We start from the raw sequence: 12,045 nt of genomic DNA, 5'->3' as shown, positions 1-12,045 counted from the left end.
GTCCAATAGTTACAATTATCAAAAAGCCTGATGTAAGAGTGGGGAAAATGTGGCTTCTACTGCAGGATGTCCAGCATCATCCAACTCCAACTTTTGTACAGCTATTGGGGGTAAGATGTATCCGACCTGTAGTGCAGACTAGTCCGTTGAGTAATCTCTAATAGAAAACATGGCGGATCGTGTCCGCAACAGCTCACTCGCCTGTAACCATGCGCTGTAGTCCCTCTACTGTATGCTGCGAGCCAGAGACCCATCTGCACCTGAGTGCCCGGTAATATCTAGAGGTCTCTCCTCCTGCTTGGCTGCCAAACCCTCGGATGAGAGCCTTTGATTAGAGCTGCGCGACTCAGCATGCGGAGTCTGTCCAGACCTCAGATCTGTATATTTATTATGCAATGTAGCGCCTGCTTTCTCCTGGACATCCCCTTGCACTTCAGGCAATGAGCCTATCGGACTTGTTGTTGTCCTGCAAATGGCTCTAAAATCTTTAAATCTGCAGTCGATCAATTGTCCCGAAGCTCCTCCATTATATCTTCTTTATATGATGTTCTTGCTCATGCTGAAAATAGCAGATTAATACTGCTCTTCTCGGATGATTTAATTATCCGAGGGGGTAAAGTTAATGTGTAATGGTGTCGCGGTCTACATGATATATTCCGTTAGATTGAAACTAGCGGGAAGAATCCCAAACATAAAGGTATCCTTCAGCTCCGTATCTTCTCAGTTGTAAGCTGAATAAGTTTCAAGACCAAATGTCAAATTTGAGAGGAGATATGTAACGTATTGCTGAATGTATTTGAAGAGCTTCATAAAAGTGCTGCTGCTCATGGCCGTGATCAAGACATGCCCCATCCTAATGTAATTTTAATATGGCCATTGCACAGGATACCTTTCATGCCTTCCAGTTAATCTGTATAATATTTTATTCTACACTGCTTGTTTGCTCACTCTGCTATACATTTGATTATTGCTTTATTTGTTACACACCTACTACTCCATCGATGGCTTCTTGCTGTCTAAACACCTCTAACTCCTGATTAGGTATTGATAGGGCTAGAACTTTCCACTAGTCTCTAACTAGTTAACACTGAGTGGACTGGTACAGTTTCCTTCAACTGGCAAACCTGGGTGGATTTGATTTTAAATCACTAGTTCATTTTATGGTTTTCAGATTATTTTTCCAGTTATATCCGAAAATTAGGGATTTGGTTATCTACCATTAGAAATGCATAGATAATTATGAAATTATTAGGAGTTGAGCGGTCTCCATATTTGATCAACTTTTCAGCTGTATTTTATTTGAAGGAGAAAAATAATTACCACCTTAACAATTTAAATAGTTTTCTTTTAACTAAAACAATATTATTCTAGGTTTCACTTTCATTTTTACTGCTTGCCCCTCTATCCTCACACTTATGTCCTTGTGCAGATCTGTTCCACTCATGACAATCTTATGTTCATTGAGATTCTTGAAAATCAGTAAGGGGTTGATTCTGTGTACATTGGGTTTCAGGGAAACAAAGGAATTAAAGGGACAGAAAAATATAAACTACAGTCTGAAAGTTTCATGATTCAGATAGAAGATGCAATTTTAAACAATTGTCCAATATACTTTTTATCTAATTTGCTTTGAGCAAATTTCCTGTTATCTGATTTTTAGTTTGCTTTGTTATATTGGTATTCTTTGTTGAAAAGCATACCTAGGTAGACTTGGAGCAGCACTGCACTAAATGCCTTTTTATCATTGTCTCACCTTTTGTGTTCTTCTAGCTCCCAGTAGTGCATTGCTGCTCCTTTAACAAATTATACCAAGAAAATGCAGCAAATTTTGATCTTAAAGTTGTTTAAAATTTGTATTCTCTGAATCCTAAAATAAAAATGTTGGCTTTGTATCCCCCCCCCCCCCCCCCTCAACTTTGTGTTTATTTTATAACCTTTTCTTTCATGTAATTAGCAAGAGTCCATGAGCTAGTGACGTATGGGATATACATTCCTACCAGGAGGGGCAAAGTTTCCCAAACCTCAAAATGCCTATAAATACACCCCTCACCACACCCACAATTCAGTTTTTACAAACTTTGCCTCCGATGGAGGTGGTGAAGTAAGTTTGTGCTAGATTCTACGTTGATATGCGCTCCACAGCAAGTTGGAGCCCGGTTTTCCTCTCAGCGTGCAGTGAATGTCAGAGGGATGTGAGGAGAGTACTGCCTATTTGAATGCAGTGATCTCCTTCTACGGGGTCTATTTCATAGGTTCTCTGTTATCGGTCGTAGAGATTCATCTCTTACCTCCCTTTTCAGATCGACGATATACTCTTATATATACCATTACCTCTGCTGATTCTCGTTTCAGTACTGGTTTGGCTTTCTACAAACATGTAGATGAGTGTCCTGGGGTAAGTAAATCTTATTTTCTGTGACACTCTAAGCTATGGTTGGGCACTTTGTTTATAAAGTTCTAAATATATGTATTCAAACATTTTTTCCGTTTCCGGCATCATACGTGTCGCCGGAAGTTGCGTCATTTTTTGACGTTATTTTGCGCCAGAAATGTCGGCGTTCCGGATGTGGCGTCATTTTTGGCGCCAAAAGCATTTAGGCGCCAAATAATGTGGGCGTCTTATTTGGCGCTAAAAAATATGGGCGTCGCTTTTGTCTCCACATTATTTAAGTCTCATTTTTCATTGCTTCTGGTTGCTAGAAGCTTGTTCTTTGGCATTTTTTCCCATTCCTGAAACTGTCATTTAAGGAATTTGATCAATTTTGCTTTATATATGTTGTTTTTTCTCTTACATATTGCAAGATGTCTCACGTTGCATCTGAGTCAGAAGATACTACAGGAAAATCGCTGTCTAGTGCTGGATCTACCAAAGCTAAGTGTATCTGCTGTAAACTTTTGGTAGCTATTCCTCCAGCTGTTGTTTGTATTGATTGTCATGACAAACTTGTTAATGCAGATAATATTTCCTTTAGTAAAGTACCATTGCCTGTTGCAGTTCCTTCAACATCTAATGTGCAGAATGTTCCTGATAACATAAGAGATTTTGTTTCTGAATCCATAAAGAAGGCTATGTCTGTTATTTCTCCTTCTAGTAAACGTAAAAAATCTTTTAAAACTTCTCTCCCTACAGATGAATTTTTAAATGAACATCATCATTCTGATGACTCTTCTGGTTCAGAGGATTCTGTCTCAGAGGTTGATGCTGATAAATCTTCATATTTATTTAAAATGGAATTTATTCGTTCTTTACTTAAAGAAGTTCTAATTGCTTTAGAAATAGAGGATTCTGGTCCTCTTGATACTAATTCTAAACGTTTGGATAAGGTATTTAAATCTCCTGTGGTTATTCCAGAAGTTTTTCCTGTTCCTAATGCTATTTCTGCAGTAATTTCCAAAGAATGGGATAAATTGGGTAATTCATTTACTCCTTCTAAACGTTTTAAGCAATTATATCCTGTGCCGTCTGACAGATTAGAATTTTGGGACAAAATCCCTTAAGTTGATGGGGCTATTTCTACCCTTGCTAAACGTACTACTATTCCTACGTCAGATGGTACTTCGTTTAAGGATCCTTTAGATAGGAAAATTGAATCCTTTCTAAGAAAAGCTTATCGGTGTTCAGGTAATCTTCTTAGACCTGCTATATCTTTGGCTGATGTTGCTGCAGCTTCAACTTTTTGGTTGGAAACTTTAGCGCAACAAGTAACACATCATGATTCTCATGATATTATTATTCTTCTTCAGCATGCTAATAATTTTATCTGTGATGCCATCTTTGATATTATCAGAGTTGATGTCAGGTTTATGTCTCTAGCTATTTTAGCTAGAAGAGCTTTATGGCTTAAGACTTGGAATGCTGATATGGCTTCTAAATCAACTCTACTTTCCATTTCTTTCCAGGGTAACAAATTATTTGGTTCTCAGTTGGATTCTATTATTTCAACTGTTACTGGTGGGAAAGGAACTTTTTTACCACAGGATAAAAAATCTAAAGGTAAAAACAGGGCTAATAATCGTTTTCGTTCCTTTCGTTTCAACAAAGAACAAAAGTCTGATCCTTCATCCTCAGGAGCAGTTTCAGTTTGGAAACCATCTCCAATCTGGAATAAATCAAAGCCTGCTTCTAAGTCCACATGAAGGTGCGGCCCTCATTCCAGCTCAGCTGGTAGGGGGCAGGTTACGTTTTTTTCAAAGAAATTTGGATCAATTCTGGTCCCAATCTTTGGATTCAGAACATCATTTCAGAAGGGTACAGAATTGGTTTCAAGATGAGACCTCCTGCAAAGAGATTTTTTCTTTCCCGTGTCCCAGTAAATCCAGTAAAAGCTCAAGCATTTCTCAATTGTGTTTCAGATCTAGAGTTGACTGGAGTAATTATGCCAGTTCCAGTTCAGGAACAGGGGATGGGGTTTTATTCAAATCTCTTCATTGTACCAAAGAAGGAGAATTCCTTCAGACCAGTTCTGGATCTAAAAATATTGAATCGTTATGTAAGGATACCAACGTTCAAGATGGTAACTGTAAGGACTATCTTGCCTTTTGTTCAGCAAGGGAATTATATGTCCACAATAGATTTACAGGATGCATATCTGCATATTCCGATTCATCCAGATCATTATCGGTTCCTGAGATTCTCTTTTCTGGACAAGCATTACCAGTTTGTGGCTCTGCCGTTTGGCCTAGCTACAGCTCCAAGAATTTTTACAAAGGTTCTCGGTGCCCTTCTGTCTGTAATCAGAGAACAGGGTATTGTGGTATTTCCTTATTTGGACGATATCTTGGTACTTGCTCAGTCTTTACATTTAGCAGAATTTCTTACGAATCGACTTGTGTTGTTTCTTCAAGATCATGGTTGGAGGATCAATTTACCAAAAAGTTCATTGATTCCTCAGACAAGGGTAACCTTTCTGGGTTTCCAGATAGATTCAGTGTCCATGACTCTGTCTTTAACAGACAAGAGACGTCTAAAACTGATTGCAGCTTGTCGAAACCTTCAGTCACAATCATTCCCTTCGGTAGCCTTATGCATGGAAATTCTAGGTCTTATGACTGCTGCATCGGACGCGATCCCCTTTGCTCGTTTTCACATGCGACCTCTTCAGCTCTGTATGCTGAATCAATGGTGCAAGGATTACACAAAGATATCTCAATTAATATCTTTAAAACCGATTGTTCGACACTCTCTAACGTGGTGGACAGATCACCATCGTTTAATTCAGGGGGCTTCTTTTGTGCTTCCGACCTGGACTGTAATATCGACAGATGCAAGTCTCACAGGTTGGGGAGCTGTGTGGGGATCTCTGACGGCACAAGGAGTTTGGGAATCTCAGGAGGTGAGATTACCGATCAATATTTTGGAACTCCGTGCAATTTTCAGAGCTCTTCAGTTTTGGCCTCTTCTGAAGAGAGAATCGTTCATTTGTTTTCAGACAGACAATGTCACAACTGTGGCATACATCAATCATCAAGGAGGAACTCACAGTCCTCTGGCTATGAAAGAAGTATCTCGAATTTTGGTTTGGGCGGAATCCAGCTCCTGTCTAATCTCTGCGGTTCATATCCCAGGTGTAGACAATTGGGAAGCGGATTATCTCAGTCGCCAAACGTTGCATCCGGGCGAATGGTCTCTTCACCCAGAGGTATTTCTTCAGATTGTTCAAATGTGGGAACTTCCAGAAATAGATTTGATGGCGTCCCATCTAAACAAGAAACTTCCCAGGTATCTGTCCAGATCCCGGGATCCTCAGGCGGAGGCAGTGGATGCATTATCACTTCCTTGGAAGTATCATCCTGCCTATATCTTTCCGCCTCTAGTTCTTCTTCCAAGAGTAATCTCCAAGATTCTGAAGGAATGCTCGTTTGTTCTGCTAGTAGCTCCGGCATGGCCTCACAGGTTTTGGTATGCGGATCTTGTCCGGATGGCCTCTTGCCAACCGTGGACTCTTCCGTTAAGACCAGACCTTCTGTCACAAGGTCCTTTTTTCCATCAGGATCTGAAATCCTTAAATTTAAAGGTATGGAGATTGAACGCTTGATTCTTGGTCAAAGAGGTTTCTCTGACTCTGTGATTAATACTATGTTACAGGCTCGTAAATCTGTATCTAGAGAGATATATTATAGAGTCTGGAAGACTTATATTTCTTGGTGTATTTCTCATCATTTTTCTTGGCATTCTTTTAGAATACCGAGAATTTTACAGTTTCTTCAGGATGGTTTAGATAAAGGTTTGTCCGCAAGTTCCTTGAAAGGACAAATCTCTGCTCTTTCTGTTCTTTTTCACAGAAAGATTGCTATTCTTCCTGATATTCATTGTTTTGTACAAGCTTTGGTTCGTATAAAACCTGTCATTAAGTCAATTTCTCCTCCTTGGAGTTTGAATTTGGTTCTGGGGGCTCTTCAAGCTCCTCCGTTTGAACCTATGCATTCATTGGACATTAAATTACTTTCTTGGAAAGTTTTGTTCCTTTTGGCCATCTCTTCTGCCAGAAGAGTTTCTGAATTATCTGCTCTTTCTTGTGAGTCTCCTTTTCTGATTTTTCATCAGGATAAGGCGGTGTTGCGAACTTCTTTTGAATTTTTACCTAAAGTTGTGAATTCCAACAACATTAGTAGAGAAATTGTGGTTCCTTCATTATGTCCTAATCCTAAGAATTCTAAGGAGAAATCGTTGCATTCTTTGGATGTTGTTAGAGCTTTGAAATATTATGTTGAAGCTACTAAATCTTTCCGAAAGACTTCTAGTCTATTTGTTATCTTTTCCGGTTCTAGAAAAGGCCAGAAAGCTTCTGCCATTTCTTTGGCATCTTGGTTGAAATCTTTAATTCATCTTGCCTATGTTGAGTCGGGTAAAACTCCGCCTCAGAGGATTACAGCTCATTCTACCAGGTCAGTTTCTACTTCCTGGGCGTTTAGGAATGAAGCTTCGGTTGATCAGATTTGCAAAGCAGCAACTTGGTCCTCTTTGCATACTTTTACTAAATTCTACCATTTTGATGTATTTTCTTCTTCTGAAGCAGTTTTTGGTAGAAAAGTACTTCAGGCAGCGGTTTCAGTTTGAATCTTCTGCTTATGTTTTTCGTTAAACTTTATTTTGGGTGTGGATTATTTTCAGCAGGAATTGGCTGTCTTTATTTTATCCCTCCCTCTCTAGTGACTCTTGTGTGGAAAGATCCACATCTTGGGTAATCATTATCCCATACGTCACTAGCTCATGGACTCTTGCTAATTACATGAAAGAAAACATAATTTATGTAAGAACTTACCTGATAAATTCATTTCTTTCATATTAGCAAGAGTCCATGAGGCCCGCCCTTTTTTTGTGGTGGTTATGATTTTGTATAAAGCACAATTATTCCAATTCCTTATTTTATATGCTTTCGCACTTTTTTATCACCCCACTTCTTGGCTATTCGTTAAACTGAATTGTGGGTGTGGTGAGGGGTGTATTTATAGGCATTTTGAGGTTTGGGAAACTTTGCCCCTCCTGGTAGGAATGTATATCCCATACGTCACTAGCTCATGGACTCTTGCTAATATGAAAGAAATGAATTTATCAGGTAAGTTCTTACATAAATTATGTTTTTTTGTTGTGAATTAGAGATGTTGTTTCTGCTTTTACAAATTCAGTTTTGAGAAATACAAAACCAAGAATGTCACATCATCTAGATAGAAAAAAAAAAAAAAAAACTTGCGTAAACCTCTGGGAGAGCACAACATTGTAAATGAACTATTGGAATTTGTTTACCAAAAAAAAACCATAGCAATAAATATATACGGCCTCATGCTTTTAGAGAAAAAAAAAAACTAACTTTAGATAGAAAACTTTTAGATAAAAAAAACAAACAAAAAAAACTTTACACACGATGATTGTCAAACAAGATCGAGAGAGGGTGCTCCTATAAAAAGGGAATTTATAAATACAAATTTATAGTGTCTAAATAAAAACACAAAAATTGTCTAAACTCAAAGTGCATAAATAAATAGGCTGTATACAATGTGCATCAAGAAAGTGAAATAACCACCATATTGAACCCAAAAGGCAGCTCAACAGAACTTCGTCCAAGTTCTCCAATTCACAAATCTGTTATCTCATAACACATGGGGGACGCCCCATAGCGTTTTAAAAGGTTACACTGCAAATGGTAACTCGGTTTGTGCAGACAGGTACTCGCCATAGGTTATAATGCAAACGGTCACTCGGTTTGTGCAGACGGGTACTCGCCATAGGTGATAATGCAAACAGTCACTAAGTTTGTGCAGACAGTTGCTCACAAAAGGTTGACACGGCAAACGGTCACTCAGTTTGTGACAGGTACCCAAAAGGTTACACTGCAGTCACTCGGTTTGTGCAGACAGGTGCTCCCAAAAGGCTACGATGCAAAGGTTCACTCAGTTTTGTGCAGACAGTTGCTCACAATTGGTTGACACTAGGGCTGGGTGATATGGGGGTGTTACAGAAGCATTAGTTATTTTGTTGTGAAGAAACTTATTTCCCAGCAGCAATGCCTGAACCAGCCAAGCCAGCGCCTAAGAAGGGCTCCAAGAAAACTGTAACAAGTATCATTTCATAAAGGGTTAACTCTGTTCAGTTTTGAGAAAACTATTTTCTGAGGCAGGTTTCCTAGCATATTGTGTACTGTAATTAAGTTTGTGATAAGCATTCACTGCTAGGTGATAAGAAGGACTCAATTGTTTTCTTGTGTGTACTTGTTATCTGCGGTGGCCTGTCCAAGGGCTTTGTCTAAATGTGTGATGGGGGATTTTATGCTTCCCCCCCTGGGAGTGCCCTGTGTGCATGTAACCTAAATAAAAAGCAGGCTGGGCATCCCAGTCCTCAGTTCTTGGTTGTCCCTCAATCGCAGCGTTGACTCGTTTTTGTGGGCAGAAGGGTATCCTAGCTGTACTACAGCTAAGGGGGATTATTCTACATTTGCGAGACTCATATAGAATACTATGGAAAGCAGTTTCTCCCCTCTTCAGCAATAGGAATCCAGGCTACTAAGCGGTCCATCTCTCAGCGAGACTAAGGGTAACCGTAACATTTGGCGGCAGCGGTGGGATTTTTCCTGGATTTCCTAGGAGAGGTACAGAACGGATGGAGAGCGCTTACGAAAAATTGAAGCGTACAACCCTAAAGGATTTACTTGAAAGCAGAGGGGGGTACGCCAGCAACCGGCCGAGGAGAGAGCTGATCGCAGAATTGACCGAACTGGATCAGAGCTTCACAATGGCGGAAACACCGACCACGATTAGTGACGAAAAAACCAGGATTGTTCGGGAGAGGCTCTCACTGTACGGGCCGAACCCCTCCATGGAATTGGTACAGCAGTTGATGGCGGAAGCGGACAAGGATATACGAGAGACTCGAGCCCACGAACTCAACCTAGCAAACGCACACCGCAATGCTGAAGCCCCACAGGTAATCATCCCTGTCGAAAATGCTGGGAGGCCCAAGATACCCTATGCGGCATTTCGACCCTTCCTAGAGAGCGAGACAGGGATTGATGAATATTTGGCGGACTTCGAAAGGCAATGTGCCCTGCACCAGATTCCCACCAGGGAGTGGCCCACGATATTGTCTGGGAAACTATCCGGGCGAGCCCTGGAAGCCTTTCGTACTCTGGGTGCTGAGGAAGTGACACAGTATGAGCTAGTTAAGGAGACACTGTTGCGACGGTACGCAGTAACTCCGGACGCGTATCGCCGACAGTTTCGGGGCACGAAAAAGAAGCCTAACGATACCCATATGGAATGGGCGCACCGAATGCGGAGAGCGGCAAATCACTGGATGAGCGGAAGTAAAGCGGTGACTGGTGAGGAAATTTTACAATTGTTTCTCTTAGAACATTTTTATAATGGCATGGAACAGCAAGGGAAGGAATGGCTGCGAGACAGGCGACCTTCTACCTTAGAAGAAGCAGCCAAATTGGCCGATGAACATTATGACTCCCGTCTTCACGAACCCAGAGAGGTTTACCGTGCACCCCCTCGTGCTGAATTCCGAGCCCCGGTGCCCGCAGGGCCCGCCCGACACTCAGGACCACCCAATAACAGCTCTGAGCGTCCCAGACCGACTTGCCACCGATGCAAGCAACCAGGGCATTTCATGGCTAGCTGCCCCCTTAATACGCACCAGACACCCAGGAATTACAATTACCCCTCTGGGGCATATCGTCCGGCCCGGACCCTCTGTGTTAACCAAGAGGCCCCTATGGAGGAATATTTGGGGCCGCTTCACGAGGCGGACCCTGTATATGCTGCCTCAGATAACCGCCAGCACCATCGGCAGAAGGTATGGCTCGAGGGGCGATCTATCGAGGGATTGAGAGACACAGGGGCTACTATCACGCTGGTACAGAGTCTGTGTGAGAGGTTCAATGGGACCCTCAAGCAAATGCTGACCACTATTGACCTCTGCAAAGGTTACTGGCAGATTCCCCTGGCCCCGGAGGCTATCCCCAAGTCGGCATTCGTCACCCCATTCGGCTTATATCAGTTTAGGGTAATGCCGTTTGGGATGAAGAATGCCCCAGCTACATTCCAGCGCTTGGTGGATAGGCTCCTGGATGGCTTCCAGAGTTTTGCTTGCGCCTACCTGGACGACATAGCGATCCACAGTGAGTCATGGGAGGACCACTTAGCTCACATAGGAAGGGTTCTGGATCAGATCCGGGCTGCTGGCCTGACTCTGAAGCCAGAAAAATGCCACTTTGGGATGGCCGAGGTACAGTACCTGGGTCACCGGGTGGGGTGTGGAAATCGGCGACCAGAGCCGGCCAAGATAGAAGCTGTCGCCAATTGGCCCACCCCCATCACTAAGACTCAGGTCCTAGCCTTCCTGGGCACGGCAGGGTACTATAGACGGTTCGTACCAGACTACAGCACACTTGCCAAACCCCTGACTGACTTGACCAAGAAGAACTTACCTCGACAGGTCCTGTGGTCTCCCCACTGTGAAACGGCTTTCCAGGCTCTCAAAAATGCTCTAATTAACGCTCCTGTCTTGGCGGCTCCAGCCCTTAACAAACGTTTTATCGTCCACACAGATGCTTCCATGTTCGGGCTGGGAGCCGTCCTCAGCCAAGTAGGCGAAGATGGAGGGGAGCATCCAGTTGCCTACATCAGCCGGAAGCTCCTGCCCCGCGAAGTCAGCTATGCAGCGGTCGAAAAGGAGTGTTTGGCTTTGGTGTGGGCATTAAAGAAATTGACTCCCTATTTATATGGGCAGGAGTTCACTCTGGTCACCGACCATAACCCGTTGGTGTGGCTGAACCGGGTCTCTGGAGATAATGGCAGGCTATTACGTTGGAGTTTATCGTTGCAACCCTTCAATTTCACCATTACTTACAGACCTGGGAAACAGAATGGCAACGCCGACGGGTTGTCCAGACAAACCGACCTCAGCCCCGCATAACCAGCGGTCTGGACAGCCTTAGTCTGCCCCGAAAAGGGGTCAGACCGTGTCTGCCAGAGTGTTCCACAGAAAGGGAGCACTGTTACAGAAGCATTAGTTATTTTGTTGTGAAGAAACTTATTTCCCAGCAGCAATGCCTGAACCAGCCAAGCCAGCGCCTAAGAAGGGCTCCAAGAAAACTGTAACAAGTATCATTTCATAAAGGGTTAACTCTGTTCAGTTTTGAGAAAACTATTTTCTGAGGCAGGTTTCCTAGCATATTGTGTACTGTAATTAAGTTTGTGATAAGCATTCACTGCTAGGTGATAAGAAGGACTCAATTGTTTTCTTGTGTGTACTTGTTATCTGCGGTGGCCTGTCCAAGGGCTTTGTCTAAATGTGTGATGGGGGATTTTATGCTTCCCCCCCTGGGAGTGCCCTGTGTGCATGTAACCTAAATAAAAAGCAGGCTGGGCATCCCAGTCCTCAGTTCTTGGTTGTCCCTCAATCGCAGCGTTGACTCGTTTTTGTGGGCAGAAGGGTATCCTAGCTGTACTACAGCTAAGGGGGATTATTCTACATTTGCGAGACTCATATAGAATACTATGGAAAGCAGTTTCTCCCCTCTTCAGCAATAGGAATCCAGGCTACTA

Source organism: Bombina bombina, chromosome 1 (genome assembly GCF_027579735.1).
Source record: "Bombina bombina isolate aBomBom1 chromosome 1, aBomBom1.pri, whole genome shotgun sequence".
Taxonomy (NCBI): domain Eukaryota; kingdom Metazoa; phylum Chordata; class Amphibia; order Anura; family Bombinatoridae; genus Bombina; species Bombina bombina.
Note: the sequence above shows the minus strand (reverse complement) of the source record.